The sequence below is a fragment of the Gopherus flavomarginatus genome, chromosome 4, assembly GCF_025201925.1.
Source record: "Gopherus flavomarginatus isolate rGopFla2 chromosome 4, rGopFla2.mat.asm, whole genome shotgun sequence".
In the NCBI taxonomy this organism is placed as follows: Eukaryota; Metazoa; Chordata; order Testudines; family Testudinidae; genus Gopherus; species Gopherus flavomarginatus.
In genome coordinates, this window is record NC_066620.1 from 63,387,947 (window position 1) to 63,415,850 (window position 27,904).

Sequence of the window (27,904 nt, forward strand, 5' to 3'; positions counted from 1 at the left end):
CCATCAGGATATGAAATAGTTTCCTGCATGCTTCATTAACAACAAGACTTTAGTCTTCCACACAGCCTTTCATTCAAGGCTATCAGAGTATTTTTCAAAGGCGGGTAGGAATTATTATACAAACAATTTGCTCAACATCACCTGGCAAATCTGTGGCAGAAATGGGACTAGAAAGCAGGGATCCCAACTCCAGATACCTGAGCTAAACACTAGAGCGCGCGTGTACGCACACACACACACACACCACCCCCGAGTGAAGAATGGCTGAATATACACATACATCTTATCCAATTATCCAATCAGGGATGGCTGCAAGTGACTCACATTACATTGTCCTTAAAAGTATTTACGCCCTTCTAGGGCAGAGAGCATATTTTAACAAATGCAAACCTATAATTTCCCCATTTCTTCACTCTCTCACTCATTCTGAAAATAACTTTAGAAAATCCCTTGGAAACAGTGGATTGCTACCAGACTACTCTCCAGCTTCCCATTCAGGAGATGTGTGTGTTTTAAGTGTACCGCACCTTAACATGGAAGGAGTTGCTCCCTCTGTTGATTAGGGGGCAAAGCTGAGAGTCCAACCCCAGTGGAAGTTACAGACAGAGTAACACATGTTTCCAAATAGAGATTATGTTTGTCCTTCCTTTTTGTCCTTTTCCTTAATCACAAATATAAGTAATCCAGCCTGAAAGTAGAGTGTTTGCTCTTTGTATACAGAAAACATGGACTCTTTGTACAATAACTAAATAACAAAAAACCACCAACAACCAAAACACATTACAAGAAAAAAATACATTAAAAAATTTCTGATCGAACCATAAAAAGGCAGGACATATTACAAAGAAAGAAAAAGCAACATCACCTGAAAAAAGCAACACCTCCAAAGGAACTAGTTAGATGAGACAAAGGGAAGCCAATTCATGGCTGCCCTGTGCCTTGCGCAGTCATTTGCTCTAGCACACACTGGACATACAATATGAGTATTGCAGTGTGTTAGCATTTCACATCCATTTTGCACAATGGTGACAATTACAAAAGGTGCAGGGCACTAAAGACCCAGACTCAGACCCTTCACAAATGGGCTCAGTGGATGCCAGCTAACCAGAGGGAAGGTGTGTTCTTGCACTGTGAGTGGAGAAGCTATCCAACCACACTTCGAAATTATGAACTTCAGCACTAATAGCCAAGTGTTAAGCCACCAGGGCCCATCATCGTTCTTCTAGCATGAGCTCTGCTACCAGCCTTGGCTGCATGCCGGAGAAAGTGTATATGATTTATACATTAAATTAGCATCAGTTACTCAGAGGGGAAAAAGCCTTCCTACATCCCAGTCTCCACACCAGTGTGTTAGTCCTCTCCTCCCACTCATACCCTTGTCTGTTACTTTTCCCACTCCCAATCCCATTAGTCCCCTTCTCCCAGCCCCTCAGCTCTCCCTCCTCCAAGCTAGGCACTTTTCAGCAGCTGCGGCTGTTCCCCTTTCCCTACCAGCTGTTTAGTGTGCCCAGCGCAAGACTCCTCCCCTAGCTCCCTGTGACATTTCATTGGAGGTAAGTGGAGGGAAGGGGGGGGAGGGGAAATGAGAGCATGACAGGCTCTGATTGACTAACAAGGGGAGAAAGCAGGGAGAGCCCCAAGGTACAGGGCAGAGGGCCTGGAGCCAGAAATTTAGCAGGGAGGCTGGAAAAAACCTGAAGCTTCTGACTGAAGTCATGGGTTAGGCAGGTTCGTGTGCTACTAACAGTCTCCCTTCTCATCTTGGCACCTTGTACCATATCTATGCTGTGTGTTCACAAAAGAAACTGCATCTCAGTCTGCGCCTTACGAGAAGGAAAGAAGAGACCACAGGGACCTGACTAGGTTATCCAAATCCCCCACTGGACTCTCAGTTCAGCACACAGCTGTGTGAAATAGGTACAGAGCACTTGACTAAGAGATGGCAGAGCAGGAACATTGCCATGTGCAAATATTTGATGGAGATGGACACCAAAGATGAAGAATTACAGAACTAAAGGGGGTAATCTCCCATGAGAAGGGATGGAGGCTCCACTACAAGGCACTTTTACAACTAGACTGGGCAAAACACCAGAAACTGTCCTGTAAGAGACAATCCTGAACTATCCCCAGTGAGAGGGACTGGATGATCTGGTAGATCTTCTCCATTTCTAACATTTATGTGCCTAAACATGGATTTGAGCATCCAAATGTGGGATTTGGCTGTTCTGATCTAATCACCAGACCACGATCTATTAATAGGACTCATGGGTTCTATTCTTGGCTTTAAGGGGGAAATGGCATTTAATGGTTAGAGAAAAGGACTGGGACTTAAAGGTTCTGCTTTCTGTTTCCAGCTTTACCATTAACTCAACATATGACACTGGAGAAAAAAAAATCTAACTGCTCTGTGACTCAGTTTCCCCAACTATAATAGATACCTTAAAACTAACCTACATCACTGGGGTGTTGTGAGGATGAGTTAATTCATATTTGTAAAGTGCTTTCACAGCCTTGGAGGAAAGCAACTACAGAAGACAAAGTTTGGCTATTAAGAGCTCTTGCTGCCTCCCTGAAGACCAAGTGTTCTGTTTAGCAAAATGATGACCAATCCTACAGCACTTACTCCCAGGAGTAGCCTCATTGATATTTGTCAACACACAAGCAGCAACCATATACTTTCAGGAGGAATGACTTATTTTAGATTAAGGGGCAATAATAAAACCTAGGAAAGGAATCTCTGAGCAAGAGCAAAGTGTGCATGTCTCCCTCTAACATGCAACTCACAAACTGTCTCAGAACATGGCAGCCACCTCTGCAGATAAGCAGCTCCCTTAGAAATTTAAGGGCACAGTATAAAACAAATGAGGTCAACAAAGAAATCAAGGAACTACTTAGGCTCTGCAGGATTGGGTCCAAAACTAGACATTTTCAGGCTCTGTACTATGATAACAGAATTGTTATTAGTCTCTTAATTTTAGGATAACAGAATGTGAGTGAAATCATAGACCCATTCATTGACTTCAGTGGCATCAGGATTTAAACCCATATTCCTTACTTTTTCAGCTGTTCCTGACGCTTCCCAGCCTGAAATCACAATCCTGTATTGAGGGCATTATGATCATTTCCTTAGTAATCAGGTCTGATGGCTCAAACAAGGTGTTATTACTCCAGATAAGGAAGAAGCAACGGGATCATATCAAATGTCAAAGAAGTAAAAGTTCTGTTGGATCCATAGCAAAAGGAAAGGAAAAGTCAGGGAGAATAGACATTTTAAGATGATCAGTTATGCCACACACAAAAATAATTAATTCCACATTGAATGCTCTGCAAAGGTTTCTGTGAAATGTCACACTGCCTTTGGAGATCTAAATTGTTTGTTCAATCCAGTCTCAAAACAAAGGGACAGGGGCATTACTAATCTGAGAACAAAGGTGCCCATTGTGAATGGAGCTTCAGTGCCAGGCTCTCTGCTCCAACCATCAAGGAGATTAAACACCACAGCTCTACGGACAGGGCTGAGTGCCATGCCTCACGCTATCGCTCACAGGCTGCTACCACACTCAGTGACCCTCTTACTGCTCAATCACTTCAGGATACAAAACTAGCAAGTCTTTATTTTAATCTCTTCTCTGCAGAGACTGATTCTGCACAGACCCCTTCTAAAATGGCATGCAGCGCTATGAGTGTCTCCTGGCTATGCTGTGCTGAATACATGCAGAAAGATTGGTACTGCCAATGTTCATGGCAATGCCAATAAGGATGACATTATGTTTCACCATATTGCCACCAGAAGTATCAGTTCCCTTGGGAAGGGCAGCACAGAGAAATATATTGACAATACAGACATTAGTATAGCTTCATTTAGTTAGCTGAACTCTTTTTATTAGAAGAGTTGGGGCCAACCCAAAACCCAGATGTAAGGGTTTGATCCTGCTCCCATTGACTTTAATGGTGCAGGATCAGGGTCAAAATACTCCTGAATTTGGGAGGCTTGGATTCCAGGTTCAAACTTTTCACCTTGACCCATCTCACTAAGGGATCAAACCTCAATCCCAGACCTGAGCACTCTTTAAAAAAGTTGGGATTTGGAGCTGGACTCAGCTAGTCTAGAAGATGGAAAGTTAAAGCATTAACAAAACTGGTAGGTTTGTAGTTTTCCAGTTGGCCAATAATGGTGTGCCTATCCCAGAGCATACTTCTAATGAAGTTAGCTTGAAATGGAGATGGATTTGTTGGTTTACTTCTTTTTTAGAGCATCTGCAGTACCACGGACACTGGCATGCTGTGAGGAGAGGGTTTATTAGTTAACTGCTGCTGCTAGAAGAGTAAATGTTATTTGTTGTTGTTTCAGGTCCAGTATGAAGTGAGGAGGTTTGCTTAGTTTCTCAATTAATATTTAAAAAATAATATTCAGAGCTGAAAGTCCCTCCAGATTAGTAACAGATGTAAAGTAATTCAAAGTGCTGGGCCTCAACAACTGGACAGCATCCTTTGTTCAAAGGAAGTCAATATAATAGCTACCTAATTACTTGTAGCAGTCCTCACAGTACTACAGAGGGAGGCTCTCAGCTGCTCCAACACAAAGATACTAGCCTAAATATTGCTCTGCTAAATTAAAGTCTGCTTTGGAATCACAGAAGGGCCTGAACCACAAGATTCAGCTCCAGACCTGAATGTTCCCAAAGTTGGGGGACATTTCAATCCAGGGTTAGGGATTGGCCAGTCATAGAAGTTCAGGCCAAGCCAAACACCAAGTTCAGATCTGGATCCAAAAAGTTTATTGGATCTGGGCTATTGGTTTGGGTCTTCTTGTAGATGGCACATTGCAGCTTCCTCTCTTTACGTTCTAGTCTCCCCGTTCCACACTCATCTCCTCCTCCCTTCCCAGACCCCTTTTAAAACCTCTTATTCTGTAGCTATTTAGATTTTGTAAGTGGGCTGTGTGAGCTAAGAGAGCTGAGCCTGGAGTGAGGGGAAAGCAGAGCTGGCACTACTAGAGCAGCTGAGAAAGGGTTGAAAGGCAACCTTTTATTTTTAGCCAGCAGAAAAAAAGTTTCCGAGCTATTGGAGGAATAAAGCTGGGGGTGACCTAGCTGGGACTAAGGTCAAACTAAACTCTTTCTAAAAGTAAATTGTCTCCTTATTTGCTTCCTGTAACTGGGCCCACCACCTCCCATGCACGCCTTCATGGTATAGGGGCATACTACAGGCAGACTGACTGTTGAACTGTTCAAACAGAAGCTGCCTTTAGGTTTTTCCTTGGTCAAAGATACTCCACTGTAGGGACCAGGTTTATACATATACTGCAAACAACACTCAACATCCCCAAACCAAGTCCACATAACACAAGATTTCTCTTCCTCCTGCCTGCCCAGGGTCTTTCCAGTCTCTCCCCAGATCTCCTTAGTAAGCGCCATTTCTTACTCACCACAGTTTTCTACACTTCCCCTTTCACTGTAGCCAGCTGCTGCCCTTTATAGGGAAGTGCCTGATTCAACCCAGGTGTGCCTCATTCCATAATCAGGGTTGGCTAGCCCCAGCCCAAAAGGGGCAAGCCTCCCTGTTACGCTTCCCTTGTAGTTGAATTACAGCTGCTCAGATTTTACTTCTGCCTCAGTGTTAGTGAAGCACAGCTCATTGCTTTGTGAAACAGAGCACCGCTCTAATGACCCCCTCATTGCTGTGTGCTTGTTTCATATATATATTCTCCTCCCTCCTAGAAAAAGAGATTGGCATTGGGATTTGGACTCCTAAGTGCCTAAATGTCTTTTGAAAATGAGATTTAGGCTCCTAAATCATTTAAGTATTGTAATACTGAACCCAGCAATGCCTAAATACCTTTAAAACTCTGGGCCTAAGAGACTAATGGAGTTCCAAGCTATGAGCACACAGTGCCTAGTGACTTCCAGGGATATCCCCACAGTGTATGTGAAGAAGGAAGTGAAACCTAATGTACATGAACACAGAACATAAAAATGTCCATACTGGGTCAGACCAGTTGTCCATCTTAGTCCAGTATCCTGTCTTCCGACAGTGGCCAATGCCAGATACTTTCAAGGGAATGAATAGAAGAGGGCGATCATCAAGTGATCTGTCCTCTGTCATGCAGTCCCAGCAGCTGGCAGTCAAGTCAAATCAACAAATCCATGAAAACAAGAAGCAACAGCCCTATGAAGTCTTTGAGGGTATCTATCTCACTACAGAATCAAAGAAAAATAATTTATTCCTGGATTGGAGGACATTCCTAGTCTTGGCTCAAAAGTGGGGAAGACCCATTGGTCTGGCTGAGCTCCACTGCCGGGGGAAGAAAAGATGGCTTTAAGCTGCCTTTGTTCCTCCCTGGTCAGGGGCAGCTTTGGCCTAGAGTGTGACTTGAGGCTGCTGTAAACTATACCCAGCTGTCCATGACCTCTAAGATGCTGTTCAAACAACCAGGGAACTTAGAGGTGCTCCAGTCACATGTCCTATCGCTTGACCTTACCCTCTACCATACGGGGGGGCAGGACATGGGAATGTAGTAGAGCTACTTACCATCTGCACACCACCCAGGAATTCCTCTCCAGTCACAGGGAATTCCTAAGTAGCCAGATCTATGAGGGTTCTATCTGCTTTGCATCATCTGAGAGTAACTGGAGCAGGTTCCTGGCCCAGTAACTCGTTCTCTGATCTTTGGCACGCCACTTAAAAATCTCTGTAAAATGGGGACAACAATACCTGCCTATGTCCCTATTTTTTGTAAATGTTAGAAGGATTAATTAGTGAATGTGGATACAGTGTGCCATGTAAATTCTAAATACTAATATTCTGTAGCGTTTACAGGCAATTTAAGTGGCAGAACTGATCCCTTAGTAAGAGGCTGTGATCTATTAGGAAAGAAGCTGATCTTATTATAGCAATGGATGATAAATGACATTTATTCTCAAACCACTCTGCTGCCAAGCTCTTCATCAGTTTTTGCTATTTTGCCATATTTAACCCACCCTGATTTTCCTGGACATGGCATGACTTCCCATCACACAGAAATTGTCCTACTCTGTGACACACACTTTCCTGAAGAACATTGGGCTTTCCTTACAGGAATTCCTGTATACTTAGGAGCCCTGGAAATATGACAACGTTCCTACGGAAAGGTGGCTCCATGCTCTTAGGCACGGGGTGCTGAGTTGTTCCCTTGGAAAGATGCTTGATCTCGAAGGGCGAATGGGAGGAAAAAGGAGGGGTTTAAAGCAGCTTTGCTATACTTGCCAGGATGACTTCTAGTGTATTAGGAATGATGCAGTGAGGCACTAAGTGGTACACAAGGGATTAACAGTGAGACTGCGTAGCTCCAGAAACAAAAACCTACATTAATATTTGGTGAAGGGGCTGACTGAGGCCCGGTCAACATTTAAAATTTAGATCGACACCCCAGCATTGCTCAGGGGTGTGAAAAATTCACAGCTCTAAGTGCCATAGCTATGCTAGCCTAGGCCCCTGGGGTAGAGGTGGCTGGGCTGATGGAAGAATCCCTCTGTCAACCTAGCTACCTCCACTCAGAGGGGTTGAGTTCCTACAGTGACAAAGAACACCCTTTCCATCACTGTAGGAAGTGTCCACACTATGGAACTACAGTGGCATTGCTACAGCGCCATAGCTGTGCCACTGTAGTGCCTGTAGTGTAGACACAACCTGAGATAAGAAGAGAGGCACACCCAGACTCTGCAAGACTTAGTTCCATCAGTGGTCATGTGAGCCAGTAGGAGATTCAGTATGTTTCAGGAGAGCAGCACATTTATCTAGGAGATGGGCCCTGATTCTCTACTCTGGTAGACCAGTTTTATACCACTGTACCTCTGTTGAAATCAACAGTTACACTGGCTTAAAACTCAGATAAGAGAGTGAGAATCAGGGCCTAGATTCGCACTCATCTGTGGAGTAGATGCCTGGATCCATTATTAGCTCATGGAATACTATCCATGCAGGAGGAGAAATCAATTGCCTGAGAGAAGATCCATGTTGTCAATCACGATGAATTACTTACCTTCGGTAAAGTACTTTAAAGATGTATCATGCAAATTATTAATAGGGATGGAAAGTAAACATGTCCCTTTACCACTCATGGAAACTCAATGAAAACTATTCGCAATTGGAGCTGTGAACCAAGTCTAGTATTTGTGTTTCAAGGAGCTGCGTTTGGCCCCTTATGTTTAATCATATTAATTAGTCATGTTTTGGGTTTTTTAATCCCTATAGGAGCATGATGGGGTAAAAAGAACACAAAGGGCATGAACATGCTCCTTCTGAAGCCTTTAGGAGCTTTACTGCCCAGTTCTGTGGGGGCATGATTAAGCCTGAGTCTTGGGGCCTCATTCACCATTGCCTACACCTTGTGCAGTCATTCACACCTGTGTAATGTCAGTACCATCCTGATCTGGTAGCATTTTACACCATGTTGCACTGTGTAAATGACATCTCAAGATGCAGGAATCATAGAGTCAGTCCCTTTCCCTTCACAACGTTTCTGTTCCTGGATGATGGAGACAGCATGAGAAGAGCAGATCTCTTGTTATTTCAGCCCCTTAGAAGACTCCTGCAAACACCATAAAAACATAAATGCCAATACAAATTTCAAGACTTTAGCACTGATTACAGTTTACGCAGAATTTGAGTGCTCAGCCCTATTAACAACACAGAGCCTCCTCCCTACAAACCAAAGCCTTGTAGGATTTTAAATTTAATTGAGGAAGAAGATAGAGGAGAGGCAGCTCTTGTCCCAAGGAGTTAAGAGAGTGTTTTGTTTGCACTGGAGTCCATAGTGAGTCAAAATAAGAAAAATATTAACTACACAGAATCAAGCAAGTTATTGAGCTATCGCTTCCAATCAGCCAGAAAGGATCTTCTCTTCTTATTCCTTAACTTAAAAGAGAAAGTTCAACCTAAAAGCCTTCCCATCTTCACTACAATTATTACCAAGACCAACTTACAAAACTTGTCCTCAGACCTAGCTACAACAGGGCTAAAAATTGTAGAGTAGATCCTAACTGCTGGGGTATGGTTAGACCCTGTCCACACTACGACTTTTAAGCCTGCTGTAACCGGGTGAATGGAAAACCATCTTGTAATGAGTCCTCATATTTGGTTATAGTAGACAAGATGTTCATTGCAGATAATACAATATACATTTAAGAAAACAAATAAATAAATAACTCCCCCTTCTGCCCCCCCTCCAAAAAAGCAAATCAAAACTAACCTGGGTGATCCCTACAAATACTGTTTTCCTCTCCTCGTTCTCTTTGTTTGGGGGCTGTATGTTAAGTTCAGGACTGCATGGCATCAATGTAAGAAAGACCCACCTTCAGATGATCTAGTGCAGCTTTTGTGACAGTGGTGGTGTTCTGCTGGAGAAATAATTACAAATAACTAGGTCCCCCTAGTGTTCTGTTGCTGTGGAAAGTACACTGATTCACTGGCTTCCAAGAGAAGTTACAAAAATCACATTTCTGTCTAGGTTATCATATGACCCCCATCACTGCAGTGAGGGCCTTGATCTTGCAAGGTTCTGATCAGTTTGGCCCTGATCCAGCAGCTTACTTAAGCATGTGCTTAACTTTAAATGTTTTAATAATTCTATTGATTTTAATGGGACTATTCATGTATTTAAAGTTAAGCATATGCTTAAACGTATTGCTGGTTTGGGCCCGATAGCCTAGCACGCTGCAGAATCAAGCCCTATCTGAGCACCTCAGCAATATCATCAAGATCTTTACAGTAGCTACAGTGACAACCTTTTATTAAATCCATTTAGCCACCAACCTTCAGTATGGTGAAACTATCTTAAACACTGAGAGAAAGAAAAAAATAATCTGCATGAAAAGTTTAACGTAGACAACGTTGTTTATTTAATAGATGGGTGCAGAAAAGTTGGCTCTGTCTGTCTTAGTTTTATAGATATCAGCTACTTTAGACAGATGAATGCTTGTATCCATTATTCAAGAGAAGCCCCAAAGTTCTCTTACAAATTATTTTTTTTATTAATCAGTTTATTCTGTTAAAAAAAAGAAGCCAAATCATTCTGCTCCAAGACATTCCCTGAATGCTGCTGCACTATTGCCATTCTTAGAAATACCATCAGAGTGACCTTCTCCTTGTTCTGTTCCCATGGTATCTCACTAAACAGTTTTAAGAGAAACTTCATTAAAGTCGTAGGAGTCTGTTCTCTCATGGGTGCATTCACACAATTCTCAATGATGTTAACCTTTTGGAGACTGCAGACACATAGGGCCTGATTCTCCCCTTTATTACCCCAGCTCTACATTGGTATAACTCCATTGATTTTAATGGAGTTATATCAATGCAGTGGAAAACCAAGACCATTTTTTTTTCACTTCTGTGAGAATTCGGTGCTAGTGAAAGATGCCACATTAAAAACTCTAGAGACAGAAGTCCTCTATTTAACCTCAAAACTGATACAGTACTGACAGCAATGCTACCAGTTCCCCTCCAAATCACCCCACCACACTTCCTCATCTTGCCCTTTAGTGGCTTCCCCTCAGATAAAATAACAGAGTAGTCTACATGGCTGATTTAGTCCTGGACCTCTGTACAATTGACAGTAGTGATGACAGCTTTTGTGAGGTGGACATTGGGCCATTGGAAACTGGTCGAAGATGCATCAGCTGCTGCTATCTCAGTCCTAAGGTACACTGATGAGCCATAAGGTAGCAGGCCTCATCCAATCTATCATCAGGCCCTTCCACTGCCTCAGTTTGCCCTTCATGAGCTCCCCAATAATCGCATGTCATTTAAGTGCACCCCTTTCTTGGGATTCTATAATTTATTAAAACCACATCACAGTTCAAATGTCAGCTTAAACCAAAGCCAGTCTTTTCTCAACTCTACAGTTTCATTAGCCCCTTGCTGGCTCAATAGTTCCATCCCATTCTGAGGTCCTGCTGCCTGGTATTCCGTTCACCACATTGACATATAAGCCATATAAATCTCTTACGGCTTCTGGTCCCTGCCCCTCATGGCAGATAGCTCCAGCCAGGCTTTTCCAGCTGATTGGTGCAGAAAGTGACCTCCCAGGTCTTCTCTAACCCTAAGTTTCCTACAGATTTATCTCCCAAGCTCTCCCCATTCCTCCTCACAGACACTCTGCAAAACTCTCCCCAACACGCTCGCAAGCCCAGATCCTCAAAGGTATGTAGGCACCCAACTGCTATTAATTTCAATAAGCATTAAATGCTCTTAAAACCCTGAGCCTCACTGACTGAATTCAGGCTGCTCTTATATTCCCCAGCAGGCCTGATTACTACTCATGTACTTCCATCACATGACACCTGGACTGAGAGGTAAACTAGTCATATTGAGGTTGAACCCAACACTCGCTTAAAGGCTCAGCTCATTTTGTGACACACAAAAGGGCAAAGAAAAGGACAGCAGAGACACAAAATGCAGATTCTGTCACTGTGGATTGTGGTGGTGCCTAAAACTTGAGCTTAGATGTTTAAGTCTGGGGGATGGGTACCTAAATACATTTCTGGATCCAGCCTGAGTGCCTGAGCCATTCAATTCACTTATATTTATTAAAACCACATATGTGATCAAAATAATCATCATGTAAAGTCCTGTGGGTCACACTACAGATTTCAAACTATTATACAGACTGGCTTTATACTCCATTTGACTAGTGACATTGTTCCCATAGTAGCAATGTACTTCAAAGGGGGGTGAGAGGAAGAGATAGCCAAGAAAAAAGAAAAAAATGGTATAAATAAGATCTTTCATGATGTGAAGGGAGTCAAAGCATTTTATTGGCATTTATTTGGGATGAACTGCATGACCCACCCATGATCCAACCACTTATGAGTAATGTGGTCACCCCAAACACATTGAAGTAAAAACTTTATAGCACCTTACACCTGCATTCATTCACTCACTCTCTGTCTCACTGGTATAAAAACACATTCCCTATTTTAATAGCGAGAGTTAAAATCCTTGGTTTAGATTTTCAACTAGAGCAATATCCATTAGTATTTCTATTGCTGAATCTAGCTGGCTGCAAAGACTACACTACGTTTTTTAAAGAGATACTTACTGCTTATTGAGACATTTTATTTAGAACCAAACTTCTCTGGGAGGAGGTATGATCTAGTATTAGATCACACTACAGAGGTTCTATACCCAGTTCTGCCACTGAGTCTATGCATGACCCTGGGCTAATCACACAGGGATAACTTTTCAGAAGGGCAAGAGTAATTTGCACCTGCAAAATGTGTGCCAGCATTTTTATATCCACAGCTGAATTGTGAATGCAAATCTGAGTACTTGTACTCCCAGTATCAAGCTGTGAGGGAAACCTGGGTACTTAGTGGTGAAAATATTCACATTTGTGCTCACTATTAATTTTGTGGTTAGACTCATAGACTTTAAGGTTAGAAGGGACCATTATGATCATCTAGTCTGACCTCCTGCACAACACAGGCCACAGAATCTCACCCACCCACTCCTGTAACATACCCCTAACCTATGTCTGACTTATTGAAGTCCGCAAATTGTGGTTTAAAGACCTCAAGGTGCAGAGAATCCTCCAGCAAGTGACCCATGCCTCACGCTGCAGAGGAAGGCGAAAAACCTCCAGGGCCTCTGCCAATCTGCCCTGGAGGAAAATTCCTTCCCGACCCCAAATATGGCAATCAGTTAAACCCTGAGCATGTGGGCAAGACTCACCAGCCAGCACCCAGGAAAGAATTCTCTGTAGTAACTCAGATCCCACCCCATCTAACATCCCATCACATATTTACCTGCTAATAATCAAAGATCAATTAATTGCCAAAATTAGGCAGGCAATTACCATCCCCTCCATAAACTTATCAAGCTTAGTCTTGAAGCCAGATATGTCTTTTGTCCCCACTACTCCCCTTGGAAGGCTGTTCCAGAATTTCACTCCTCTAATGGTTAGAAACCTTCATCTAATTTCAGGTCTAAACTTCCTAGTGTCCAGTTTATATCCATTTGTTCTTGTGTCCACATTGGTACTAAGCTTAAATAATTCCTCTCCCTCCCTGATATTAATCCCTCTGATATATTTATAAAAAGCAATCAAATCTCCCCTCAGCCTTCTTTTGGTTAGGCTAAACAAGCCAAGTTCTTTGAGTCTCCTTTCATACGACAGGTTTTCCATTCCTCAGAACATCCTAGTAGCCCTTCTCTGTACCTGTTATATCATTGATATACAATGCTACTCCACCACCTTTGTCTTTATTTCTCTCTTTCCTAAACAGCACATAGCCTTCAATACCTGTACTCCAGTCATGACTACTATTCCACCATGTCTCTGTTATCCCTATAATATCTGGTTTCACTTCCTGCACCAGTAGCTCTAGTTCCTCCATTTTGTTACCTAGGCTCCTCGCATTAGTGTTGCAAAATGTGGGTTCAAATTGTCCCTCTGCCTCAAAAACAATGACACTTGGCCTCAACTCTTCTAAAAATATACCCCTAATTCTCTCTTCCTCTGTTTTCCCCATAGGTAAAAGTCCTTTATTTGTGACAGCTTAGTAATTGCCACAGCACCCATTCATAATGCTATAAAGAGAAGGTATTGATGACTTTTCAGCCAAGTGTTGAGGAGGAGGAAGGTACAGGAAGGTCCATTAACAGTAGAGACACCAAAGTCAGAGCTTTATATTTGACCTTCTTCCTATCCTGCCCCTTTACTGAAATTCCCAGATCCAACTCCAGATCCCTGTGTCATTGCCAAGGAGCCTGACCCCTTGTCCATATCTAATCCAGATCTGAATTCAAAGGCTCTCTCTTTGGCTTGCCTCTTCCTAACAGTACTAATTTCCGGTACAGTGCATTGGCCATAAGTACAATATATAAAGAATATTTTTGTTTCACTGTCCAAGACATTAAGTTGATCTCCCATCTCTTAATCTGCCTCATCCCAGTTCAGTTACATTTCTATTCCCTGCCCCTTTGCTATGATGGAGGACTTGCCTCCTGGTCATCCAGCCCCTTCCTAAAGCCTGTAGTCCTTGAATGGGTTCCTGTTGTACAAAGTCTTCTGGGAAGCCTCTTCTTGTAGCCTTCACTGTTGGGATCAATTTCTGGTGAGCAAGGGTGTTCTAGGTCTAGCTATACCCTATCCCACTTCCCACACCCAACAGATGGATTTTCAGAGGAGAGAGCTCTTCTATTTGGCCAGCTTCTTACTGCAGTATAATTCCCCAGTGCCCCGAGTCAGTGCATATCTGCTAACACTTCTGTTGGTCTTCCATTCAGCCTATGGTTGAAGCTGTCTCTGAAGAACATAAGGGTAAGATTGTGCCTGACTTTGCATAAATGCACATGGTTGGGGAGAGGGCCCAAGGACCCTTCCATTCACTCCCATGCCTCTGCAGAGGAGCCACTCATAATCCTGGTCTTTGCTTTCCCAGGTAGTCTGGTACTGGAAGAGGCATTAGATTCTGTAAAGGAGATAGAAGGGGTGGGACAAATGTGGGACCAAGGTCCCACCTCTCCAGCAGAGCACCAGCCAGAAGAGGTTGGCTGTGCTTTGTAACAAGGGCTAGCAGTAGGCATGGCTTTCAATAGCATTGTGCCTGCCTAAACTGCTACTGGTACAGTAGGCCTCCGCATCCTTAGCAGCCGCAACACTATGGCATTGTGTCTTAAGTCCACAGTCAGTTCTAAGTGATTTGCTTGGGAGGATTGGCAGGGAGGCAGGAGGCGGAGAGGATTAATGTCCAACTTCTTCACTTGATGCAAATGCCAGTCCCCTTGAGTGTTAATTAAACCTTCCTCTGCACAGACATACTTTGCTTAAGAAACATTTACCTTTCCTTTTTTTATAACCTTAAGAAAATTTGAGTGGAATGCAAATTGTTTTGTTTTCCATCTTCCTGTGCCGGCAGCAATTTATTTATAGCCAGAAACCAGAGGACAGTTCTCACGTGGCTGCTGAAAATTAAAACAGCATGTGGGGTTTGGTTTAGTTTTGCTTTTATGCCTTTGCAGTTCCAATCTCTCTCTGAGTTCCCTAAATCCTTGTTATTGTAACCAGAGCCTCATTTCACATTGCTACAATTCCGGGGTTATGTAAATTCTCAGGGCTTTAAAGGAAAGGGCCTGCACACTCTGTGCTGGGCCATGGGGAAGTTGACACAAACAGTTATGGCTGACATATAGGGATGGGCAAAGGTATTCAGATAAACTAAGAACAGATAGGAAATTTAGGTCAAAACTCCACAGTGAACCTGAACTGAACCTCTTTCTGAAAGGCACAAAAGTTGCATTTACTTTATCATCCCAGCATTTTCATTTTTGCACATCTCTGTATAGCAAGGGAACCTTTGGTTAGATGTTTTAGAAACTCTTCATTGGGTCTTTATCAGTTTCTACTGGTCTGTACTGGTTTCTACGGGAGGAGCAGTAATCACAAGAACTAACAGACTTTTTTATATACGAGCATCATTTTTACAGTCATCATGAAATACGTACAGTACATGGAATATATTTACAGTCATCATGAAGACCTTCATTTTATATTAAATGAAAATCAATACCAGAACAAAATCTTAATGAAAGAGCAAGAGAGAGAGCACAGTGTGTGTGTCTCCTCTGCAGCAGGCTGCATCTCAACATAAGGGCAGCTGCATTTGCAGCAAGTATGGGGAGAGTATCTTCTCTTTTTAAAGGTGCAGTACACACCACTCATCTGTGTGCTCCTGAGTAACAAATTTGCAATCCTGACTCTATCTGTGAATTTCCAAATGGCCAGTGGCAAGTCAATACATGTATCGGACTCCATTTCACTAAAATACAGATAACAACACCTGCCTCAGAGGAATGCCCAGAGGCTTGGCAGAAGCTCATCTCAGACCTCAACGTTTGGAAAAATCAGATAAATATAAAAGATGTATAACCCACCTTTCTGCCCCTGCCCCTACTCCAGCTCTGAACCATGTTGAACTTGTCTGGAGAAACCCAAACCAAACTCTCCAGACTTGTGTGATTTTCTTTGTAAGGCATAGTGCCTCCTGGTTGCTGAAGGATAGTAGTGAGAGCAGTGGGGATTGGTACATCTTCAAAAAGGTCTGGCCAGGGCCTCCCAGCACTCTCCTGCCAACACTGGCCAACGTGCAGGGAGTGAGGGGACTGACTTGTCACCTCTAGGGCCATTCAGTGTTTCATGCAGCCCTAGCCAAAAGTATGGCTGCCATTAGGGGACAGAGTTTCCTGCATCCTCTCCCCATCTAATGCATATACAGTAACTCCTCACTTAACATTGTAGTTATGTTCCTGAAAAATGCAACTTTAAGTGAAACGGTGTTAAACAAATCCATTTTCCCCATACGATCTAATGTAAATGCAGCGGGTTAGGTTCCAAGGAAATTTGTACTGTGGTAGGGAGGTGCCCCTGGCTTACCCCTGGGGCTCAGGGCTGAGGTGCAGGGTCTGGGAGGGAGTTAGGGTGCGGGAGGGCCCTCAGGGTGTGGTGCAGGGTCTGGGAGGGAGTTAGGGTGCAGGAGAGCGCTCAGGGTGGGGTATAGGAGGAGGCTCAGAGCTGGGGCAGGCAGGAGGTCCAGAGCACTTACCTGGGGCAGCTCCTGTTTGGTGCAGAGGGTGTGCAGGTGGCTCTGCGCAGCGCAGTGCTGCGCTGCCCCCATGGCCGCGATTCATGGGAGCTGCCCACCCTCCACCCCCCCTCCGGGAGGCAGGCCCACCCAGAATGCAGGGGCTTTAGGGGCTGCATGGCCCTGGGCTAAGGGGGCCCCGGGGCCCTGGCCTGCAGCTCTAAAGCTTCTTTTGGAATGCGGCCCTGCGAGCATGGGCTGGAAGACTCAAGAGGAGCAGGAGCAGCTGTGCAGACAGCGGCCAGAGAGAAGCAGCACTTTCCCCTTCAAAGCGCTGCTTCTCTCCGGCCACTGGCTGCACGGCTGCCCCTGCTCCTCCTGAGTCCTCCAGCCTGTGGAGGAGCAGGGGCAGCCCGAGGAGCAGAGGCAGCCGTGCAGCCAGAGGTCAGAAAGAAGCGACGCTTTCCTCTTCAAAGCCGGCCAGAGAAGAAGAACTTGTGCAATGCTCCCTTGTAAAGTCAGCCAAATGACGTTATAAGGGAGAATTGCACTATTTTAAATGAGTATGCTCCCTAATGGAGCAGCGATGTAACTTCAAAGCAACATTAAGCGGGAGGACGTTAACTGAGGAGTTACTGTACAAAAAGCCACTCAAGATAAATTCCCTAGCATAGTCAACCAAGAAGCAGTGCATTTTAAAAGTGTGATGTACTGCAGAGCCCCACAGTCACACTCAGTGATCAGTTGGGTCACTGCTGAACCTCTGCTTAGGACTTTCAAACAGTTTCCTGGTGTTTATTAAATGGCCAGTACAATGGGAGGAGAGCTCTTATTAACAGATGAAGGTTCCTACTCAGCTGATAGCCAGTCCTGCTGCACAGATGATGGTAGCTGCTATTGTTATGAAAAAATAGCAATTTAAAAAAATAAAATCTAATGACCTACTTCAAGACTTGCTGTTAAACAAGATCCCTGCATGGTTCCAGAGGTTATATCAGTTTTTCATGTGTAACTGCTTATTCAATGGGAATCAAGACCTGCTGCAGTCTAGTTCCTGCTCTGATCTGGACTATCTGGCAAGTGACTTTAGGCAAGTGACTGAATCTCTCTGTGCCTCCCACAACTCCATTTGAAGTGAATTGGAGGTATGAGTGCTCTGTGTCTCTGAAAATTAAGCCTGAAGGACCCAATCCAATCCCTAGTGAGATCAGTAGAAGAGTTCCCATTGAATTCAGTGGATCTCGATCAGGTTATGAGGTGTTTAAAACTGGGACCCCAAAACTGAGGCACCCTAAACAAATAGATATTTTTTAAAATGTAGTCCTTAATGACTAGCCCAGGGTGGCACAGCAAGGCACAGATAGATGGAAATACAAATCAAGAGATTGTCACTTTCCAAAATCTTTGGGTAGAGACAATTTAAGAAGGGCCTGTGCAGAGCCATGAAGAAGATAGTAGAAGGCTCACTTTGACCCTAAATTAAAGGAGTCCCAAAATTACATACATAGATTGATCTATGTCTAACCGTCATTACTACACACCTACATAAGTCTGGCTACTGGTCAGTTTTTTAGCTTTACTTATTTTACTTTAACCAGGCATGGATTCCTTCCTTCCTTCTGAAGTACTGTGAGGAAAACTAAGTGTGTGTTATACAAGATGCGGTTTCTACTAGTCTAGGAAAGCCTCTTGAACCAACTATTTTAAGATGACTGGTTGCACATCAGCTAGAACTCAAAAACACCATAAGATATGATGGTTCAATTCCAAATTTGTCTCCTACCATCCTCTTCTGCAGATTTCAGTCTCTTATTTGAAATTGTCAGGAAAGGGTTCAGAGTTTAGATGTGTGTAGACATCTAAATCATCAACACCACTTCCTGCTTCATGCTGAGTTTTTAATCACAGGTCTCCCATCCAAGCACTGACCACGTTGCTTAGCTTATAGAATTAAATAAGCAAGCAACTGGGAGTTGTTGGCTACAGCAGCCACCTAGCCCTCACCTGCAGTCCATTAGTTTCCATATTGGAGTTTACAAATATCTTGTACAGTTGCATACGCCATGATGGATGTTGCTTGGTTCAGAATAATCAGCCAGGCAAACGCAGGCAAAGAGGCTGCTTTCAGACCTGTGACACAGTCTGCCCACAGGAGACCTTTTGCAGCTCCCTGGTACAATTCAAGTGAGCCAGAATCATAAAATGTTGATATTTTCACACAGAACAGACTGTACAACAGAGAAGCCTGAAGAAACGGGCCTATAGGGAAATCTCCCCACAGATATCAGACATTTATGATGAGTTTGAAATTTAAAGGCCTGTGCTGGCCCAGCAGCTCTGCTTAGGCTCAGGTTAGATGGCCAGTCCCACACTACAAGGGCAGCACCTTCAGCTGCTGGGTAGGACAGGATGGGCAGAATAAGTGGCTGTGGTTGGGAAAGTGAAGGCTATGTAGTAAGGGAAGTGGAAGCAGTGTTCCAGCAGGGTTACGGAGAGCCCTTTCCTGAAAAATTTCCTCTAGTAATTCAGTATCGCAGCATCTCCTGAGCTGCTACTTTTTCTCCCTGATGCCATCACCTACACCCATAAAACTCTAGCAGAACAATGACAATTTCTGGTACAGGCATGATGAAAATGACCCAAACTAAGGAGAGGTGTGTGTACCTCTGAGGATGGGGGAAAGTCTGCCAAAAGATCACTGAGAGTAACAGATATGCAGAAACTAAAATAATGCAATGACTAGTACATGCTTGTGTTGAATATTTAAAAGTGAGTGCTCTCTTTTAAGGAACATGCATACAGACTGTGGAACAAACTCCTCAAGTCCTGGTACTGCTGACTAGAACCAGTACTGCATTCTCTGTTACCCTGAAGTTCAGGGATGCTGTTCAGAAGCAGAGTTGTTCTTACCTACCCAAAGACCCAGAACTACCAGCCCAATCTAGCATTGCATCTCTATGACATTCAGTGGCTTTAAAAAACTTTTCTGGGCAGTACAGAGCTGTGAGTTGCTTCTTATGAACCCTGAACCTGGAAGGGGATGGTAAGAATTGTGCTAGACTATGTACAACAAATGTAGAAACTTAGCCAGGCTTGTGGTTCTTTGGGTCATTCAGTTTAAATATAAAAGTTGGAAAACATGGCTTCCACATTCATGCTGTGTGATCTGATCTGTTAACAAGAAAAAGAACCAGTTAAAAGAACAAAAGTTAAAAGGTACAGTGACTAAAGTGAAATCCTTGCAAGTTGCATAGGCCCTTTTTAAAGACACCATAATAGAGGCCCAACTTCAATGTATACCCCAAATTAAGAAACACAGTAAAAGAACTAAAAAAGAGCCACCGTGGCTTAATAATCATGTAAAAGAAGCAGTGAGAGATAAAAAGACTTCCTTTAAAAAGTGGAAGTCAAATCCTAGTGAGGCAAATAGAAAAGAGCACAAACACTGCCAACTTAACTGCAAGAGTGTAATAAGAAAAGCCAAAGAGGAGTTTGAAGAACAGCTAGCCAAAAACTCCAAAGGTAATAACAAAATATTTTTTTAAGTACATTAGAAGCAGGAAGCCTGCTAAACAACCAGTGGGGCCCCTTGACGATCAAAATACAAAAGGTGCACTTAAAGATGATAAAGTCATTGCGGAAAAAATAAATGGATTCTTTGCTTCAGTCTTCATGGCTGAGGATGTTAGGGAGATTCCCAAACCTGAGACGGCTTTTGTAGGTGACAAATCTGAGGAACTGTGACAGATTGAAGTGTCACTAGAGGAGGTTTTGGAATTAATTGATAAACTCAACATTAACAAGTCACCAGGACCAGATGGCATTCACCCAAGAGTTCTGAAAGAACTCAAATGTGAAGTTGTGGAACTATTAACTAAGGTTTGTAACCTGTCCTTTAAATCAGCTTTGGTAACCAGTGACTGGAAGTTAGCTAACATAAGGCCAATATTTAAAAAGGGCTCTAGAGGTGATCCCGGCAATTACAGACCGGTAAGTCTAATGTCGGTACCAGGCAAATTAGTCAAAACAATAGTTAAAAATAAAATTGGCAGACACATAGAAAAACACAAACTGTTGAGCAATAGTCAACATGGTTTCTGTAAAGGGAAATCGTGTCTTACTAATCTATTACAGTTCTTTGAAGGGGTCAACAAACGTGTGGACAAGGGGGATCCAGTGGACACAGTGTACTTAGATTTCCAGAAAGCCTTTGACAAGGTCCCTCACCAAAGGCTCTTACGTAAATTAAACTGTCATGGGATAAAAGGGAAGGTCATTTCATGGATTGAGAACTGGTTAAAAGACAGGGAACAAAGGGTAGGAATTAATGGTAAATTCTCAGAATGGAGAGGGGTAACTAGTGGTGTTCCTCAAGGGTCAGTCCTAGGACCAATCCTATTCAATTTATTCATAAATGATCTGGAGAAAGGGGTAAACAGTGAGGTGGCAAAGTCTGCAGATGATACTAAACTACTCAAGATAGTTAAGACTCATAGACTCATAGACTCATAGGTCAGAAGGGACCAATCTGATCATGAAGAACTTAAAAAAGATCTCACAAAACTAAGTGATTGGGCAACAAAATGGCAAATGAAATTTAATGTGGATAAATGTAAAGTAATGCACACTGGAAAAAATAACCCCAACTATACATACAATATGATGGGGGCTAATTTAGCTACAACGAGTCAGGAAAAAGATCTTGGACTCATCGTGGATAGTTCTCTGAAGATATCCACGCAGTGTGCAGAGGTGGTCAAAAAAGCAAACAGGATGTTAGGAATCATTGAAAAGGGGATAGAGAATAAGACTGAGAATATATTATTGCCCTCATATAAATCCATGGTACGCCCACATCTCGAATACTGTGTACAGATGTGGTCTCCTCACCTCAAAAAAGATATTCCAGCACTAGAAAAGGTTCAGAAAAGGGCAACTAAAATGATTAGGGGTTTGGAGAGGGTCCCATACGAGGAAAGATTAAAGGGGCTAGGCCTCTTCAGCTTGGAAACGAGGAGACTAAGGGGGGATATGATAGAGGTATATAAAATCATGGGTGATGTTGAGAAAGTGGATAAGGAAAAGTTATTTACTTATTCCCATAATACAAGAACTAGGGGTCACCAAATGAAATTAATAGATAGCAGGTTTAAAACAAATAAAAGGAAGTTCTTCTTCACACAGCGCACAGTCAACTTGTGGAACTCCTTACCTGAGGAAGTTGTGAAAGCTAGGACTATAACAATGTTTAAAAGGGAACTGGATAAATTCATGGTGGCTGTCCATAAATGGCCATTAGCCAGGATGGATAAAGAATGGTGTCCCTAGCCTCTGTTCGTCAGAGGATGGAGATGGATGGCAGGAGAGAGATCACTTGATCATTGCCTGTTAGGTTCACTCCCTCTGGGGCACCTGGCATTGGCCACTGTCAGTAGACAGATACTGGGCTAGATGGACCCTTGGTTTGACCCGGTACGGCCATTCTTATGTTCTTATGTTCTTGGGAGCACTGAACCCAATCCTCATGGAAGAGTCCATTATTAACTAAAGGACATTGGCAGTTGATGGCAATGTAGATTTTGCAGTGATCATTCAGCAGAAGCAAAGTCAAGATTCAGGATAACACAACTTCAGTGGAAATTGAGAGCACTCATCCTCCCTCAGGAGGTACAGCACCTCGCAGGACCTGGTTCTAAGTTTCCAAACCCATGCTAGCTTGTTTGTGGTTTATGTTAATTTTTATTTTTTTGTCTAAAAAAGTGTATTAACTGATTCAAGTGGAAAAGAAAGTCCCAAGGCCCTTTGATATGCCAGTCAATAGTAGTTGAATTCTACTGGCCAATTGCACCATAGGAATCTGGAAGTCCTCCTAACACTGTTGGCCCTGGTACTGAAGTGCCCAGAAACAACTATTCCTGGGGCTGTTTTTTCAGAGTTTAGGGACATACTTCCCAATAGGCCAGTTAGGTCAAAGCTCAGGGCAACATCCAAGAGTGAAAAGAAAGAGAAACAAAAGGAAATACATAGGATTTTTCACAACCTTTTCTATTTTGATTTGCCTTGGTCACATGTCACTGTGGCCTCCTGGGAGCTCTCTAATCACTTGGACTTTGTGTCCAATGCATTCTGCTGTTTACTTAGAGTACTTTCCCTTTGATTAATGTAACACCAGTATCTTGGGCTAGCCACAGGGAGTGGGGGCAAGTTAATTTCCTGCTGTCATGTGAAGTAGGCAAGGATACAACATTTTCAGTCTTACCCCAGTGCAACTGACAGGCATGGATTAACCATCTCTTTTTTGAGTCAGTGCATTGTACAGAGCTGGATTATCATGTCCCTGCTCCATAACATCCTGAACAGACATTAGAGACCATATTTCAGCCCAGCTTTGTGTGAGCCTCCGTTTTTGTACATGAAAATAATCGCAGGTGCAGCAAATGTCACTTAGTTGTCTAAGTCCCTGACTGTTCTTGCAAATCCAAGGCTAAAGGACCTGAAATATAGCAGAGATTATTGTGCTGTCATTTGCACCTGCAAAAATGAAGCCCAATGATTGAAAACTTAGCTCCGAGCTCAAGGTGCTACACTCTACACATGTGCATTTTATGAAAGGAGCAAGGATGTTATGTGGAAGCGATAACATTTCATAATGTTTTCATTTAGTTCTCTCTCAGACAAGTAGAAGCTTGGTCTGAATAAGGGCTGAGTAAAATCAAAGTAAGAGCCTCTGGAGATGGCCCATTGGGTGTGAGCATTAACATCGTATCTGTGATTAAATATAGGAGATGGTGAAGTGAATTGTTCCTTATAAAATTTTGTCTCCATTTAAAGCAAAAAAATGTGTCATGCAGGGCAGTTGGACATTTAGACCTGAACATGTGTCCCTCAAAATATGCATAAAGCTATTCTAGATAGGCCCAAGCACAGTTGGAAAATTATTCATGGGTTCCCTGAGAAAAATATCACTTACTCAGAAAGTGCATCTGCTCTTCTCCCCAAAGCTTAACAGTGCTGAGTGCTAAAGACTCTGCTACACTCACATAGGCTAGCTGCCTGACTCCTGCTGACGATGAAAGGTTAAGGTCAAGCTTTGTACTTCTGTCACCGGCAACATAGTTCAGGACCTCTGCACCAGAGCCACAGGGATTCACTCATTGGGACATCTGACCCGCAGGGCAGTAAAAATATGGAAAGAAGCAATGAAGACATGTTCATATCTCAGTAGGGCACAGCTGGAGAACAGTCTGTATTGGCAGGGCCCTGATGTTGTTATAACTTCCTCCCTGTATAATAGTGTCAAAGGAGGCTGACAGATCAGAAAATAGGCAAGAACCACAACTGACTGTCTCACTATGCATTCAGCTGCTGGCATCACAGTTTAATTGGTTCCCGCTGTATACGTGGCTTTGAAAGTAGCAAAGGACTAAAGTCTTCATATGTTTGGTTAAGATGTTGCTTTCTTTAATCTGATGTGCAGACAACAAAGGAGCCTCCTGCATGGAGGGGGTCAGGATTCTGCTGAGGTGGATTAAAGCAGGGGACTCACATCCTAGGCATCCAGACAATACCGCCAGCAGTGAGTCAGTGAGAAATCAAGACCCCATTTGCACTAACATACTGCCTTGTTGCTGAGAATGTTCATCAGGGGAACTAAATCTTAAATCACCCTCTCTACGGAGGTGTCAACAATTGTTTTGTCCTGTTGACTCTAGCAAATAAACCAATTTCAGCCAATTGGGGCAGATCCATTATTGACGATCATTGTCAACAATGGACCAGTTTCCTAGTGTAGACAAGAATCTATCTAAGGGGCATGGGGGAGCAGATAGGAAAGATCAAAAATCAGCAGGGGAAAAGGAATGGAAGGTAACATGCATTGGAAGTGAGGAACATGGAATCCCAGTGAAGGGGAGCTAGATAGGGGAGGTGATTTGTTTTCTTGGGGGGACAGTGTGATTTTAGTTGATCTATGCCATATTTAGTCATAATGTGTATCTACCAGCTGTTAGACTAAGAACAGTACTGCCAGGAAGTTTCCATTATAATTTCCTATTTCAGTTGTTCATAACTTTGGCAACCAAAACACACCTCGCTACTCCCTACTTAAAGTAACTTGAAAAATATAGTTCTCTAAACTATATCTTCTTTCTTTATCTTCCTTCAACCTCAGGTGTACAGGGCAGCCATAAGTTTATGCCATTTATTTCAATTAAGTTGATCTGCTCCGGCTTCTGAGTGTCATGTTGATAGATTTGGCTTCTTTCCCTATTCTGCATAATGTTTCTCTTGGTTGCCCTCTTTTTCTCTTTCCAGGTGGTGTCCAGATTATCACTCACTGTGGACGATGTGTTGGTGGCATCCCTAAACTGTGTCCTAAATATGTCCATCGTTGTCTTCTTCCCATATTTGATGCTTTAGATTGGTTTGTTCTACTTAGAATTTCTAATGTTGCAAGAAACCCTTTCCAATGGACTTCGAAGATCTTCTGCAGGCATTTATTTTGGAGTGAGTTGATCTGCTTATCAACTTATGTTCTAGACTTTGTGACTCTGCTTCACACAGGAGAACAGATATGATGCCAGTGTTGAAAAAAATTATTTTTGTGTCAGTGCCCATCATGCTCATTTTTCTAATCTTGACAAGTTTATGAAAGTAGTTTGCTGCTTTTGATATTTGTTGCCTGACATCTAGCATGGTGCCACCAATATTGCACATCTCAATTCCTAGATAGTGAAAATGACTTATTTCTTCTAGCATTTCTTTGTCTACTCTAATGGTTCATTTCTGGGACACTGATATATTGATGATGAACAACCAACTTGTTTTGCTGTATTTGCCAAAACTAGGTCTTTTCTTCCAGGTTTCCTGGAAACACATCTTCAGTCCAGGTCTTAAAAATTAAATGGTATCATTGTAGCTTGACTCAAAGAGGCTGGACATTTTCCCACAAGTTTCTGTGTAAATTTTAACCTGTCAGGACTTCATAGCTCATACATTCAGTCAAACAAACAGCTAAAAGTTTTTCTCTCCCTTCAAACAAAAAACAAAAAAGATCTAGGTTTGTTAGCTGTCATGAATCAACAGAAACACACACTAAAAACGCTCCTTTGTTTACAGTCAACTTTTCAAAAATCCACCAAGGACAGAGAATTGACAGGAGCTTCTGGGGCTCAAAGCTCAGCTTGACACTAAGTTCAAATAAAAGCTGAACTGGGCAGAAACATGCATCGCCAGCTTTTGAGTCATCTTGGGACTCAGTTAAGAGAAAAATTCTTCTTGAACAAAAACAAATGTGAACTTCAAAGCTTGTGACAAGAAATGTCGACTTTAGAGATTATTGCTTTGAGGCCAGCAAATCCAGAAAGTAAGCAAGCTTTTGCTATTTAGGGAAGGAGTTCCTTCTCTTTTGGTGGCAATGTGTGATGGACCACAGAAAATGTATCTAAAGCTTTTCCCAGCCTCTTGAGGTTACCTCTCTTTCTCCCTCTCTACTCCTTCTAGTCAAGTCGTAGCCGCTGTTCCTTGCCTGAGCCCCAGCTCCAGTTTCCATATGGTCCTCTGACCCCAGACCTGATTCCCTCTTCCTACCTTAAACAAGTGTCTCCGTTCCCCTTTCTGTGACTCCAGGGAAACCCCTTCCTTGCAACTCACCAAAAGAGCCTCAAGTCTTGCTTTCTCTCTGTAAGGCTCTGAGTAGCTTCTCTGTTCAAATCCCACAGACTTCTGGATTTCTCTGGGTCAGATGCACTGCCCAACTTCCCTCCAACACTCCAAAACTCATGAGGTGAGAAGGCAATATCTAACACAGCAGAGATCACCACACATGCCAGGACCTCAGTGATTAGATACCAAGGTGACAGACACTTTGCATATTAGCGGGACTCTAACATGGACCACAAAGCAAACACTACATGGGAGTTACAAATTCTACTGGAAAAACCGTTGTGAGAAGCTATTACATGACTATTCAAGAGATCAATGAGAGAGGAGGACTGACATCCAAAAGCTCTTGGGACTTCTCTAAGCTTGGACACTGACTCACTGGACCCAATTCCTTCTATCACTTACATTGCTGTAAACCAGGAGTAACTCCATTGACTTCAATGGGGTTATACCAGTCTAAAACTGGTGTAAGAAGAATCAAACTCACTTTGTAGATTTGGCATTGTCACTTAAGGCAGCATGTACAAAAGTAGCTTGTAATTTTAGGTGTCACAGTCTGTGTGCCTAAGCATCTTAAATTGGGGCCCAAAAATAGAGAACCCATAATTTGGTCCTCAATTTCTCTGGGCCAAATTCTGCTGCTATTTGAAATTTACAATAGAAATGTGAAGTAAGTTCATTGGAGTCTCTGGGGTTACTAAAGATTTTCACTAGTGTAAAGGTGATCAGGTCTGTGCCTCAGTTCACCCATTTTTTCAACTGGAGACAATGAGCCAGATCCTCAGCTGGTGTAAATTGGAACTCAATTGCGGCTATGACAATTTACACCAGCTAATGTTCTGGCCCAATCATATTAACCTACTGAGTTTTCAGGGGCATTGTGAGACACAATTAATGTCTGTACAGCACTCAGAGGTTAACAACCCTGATCCTGATATCACTTACACCATTGTAAATCAGGAGTGATTCTGTTGAAGTCAATAGAGTTACATTGGTATAAAACTGATGTATATGAAAAAAGAATCAGGTCCGATACATGTTATTACAATGAGTTCTATCATGCCAACCTACTGGAATGGCAGCACATCGAAGGAGCCACATTTTTGAGAAGGAGAGTAGAGAGAGGAAAAAGCCTGAAGAGATACCACTGTCCATTTGTAGTGGGATAAAAAACATGAAAACAAACTTATGAATTGTTTCATTTGATTAAAAACAGAGCAGTCAGTTTTTGTTTGGTTTAGGAACATGCTGCTTTTGCCCTGGTGGGTCAGATCTCCACAGGACTGGCCTGAGTTTGAACATTCACACTAATTAAAGAGCTGAAAGCCAAATCTCCCACACATCTTCACTCTTAGTGTCAGGAAATGAGGTCCTCCCATTTCTCAACAATTAAGACATGTGGCTGCCCTAAAATGGCCTGATATACTCTTACGATTCCACAAAAGCCCCTGGGAATCTTGCAGTGGCCGTGGGAGAAGGATCAGAAACAGAAATGCTCCATCTGGAGGATGACTACATGAGACCGCTAAACTCCAGCAGGATCTCACTCTCTGCCTGAAGAAAAAGAGTGGATTCGAAAGTTTACAGTCAGTGTTCCCTGACTACAAGTCCAGTCTTGCTGGAAAGATTTTCCACTGATTTCAATGAAAGCAGGATCATATCCCAGAGATACAGAAAACTCA

The 27,904-nt window shown here is 42.9% G+C and overlaps 1 protein-coding gene across 4 annotated transcripts in view; it reads right to left on the reverse strand.

The window, feature by feature from the left end:
* Positions 1-27,904, reverse strand: part of DAAM2 (dishevelled associated activator of morphogenesis 2) — a 278,539-nt gene that overhangs the window by 247,764 nt on the left and 2,871 nt on the right. The gene's annotated exons all lie outside the window — the stretch shown is intronic.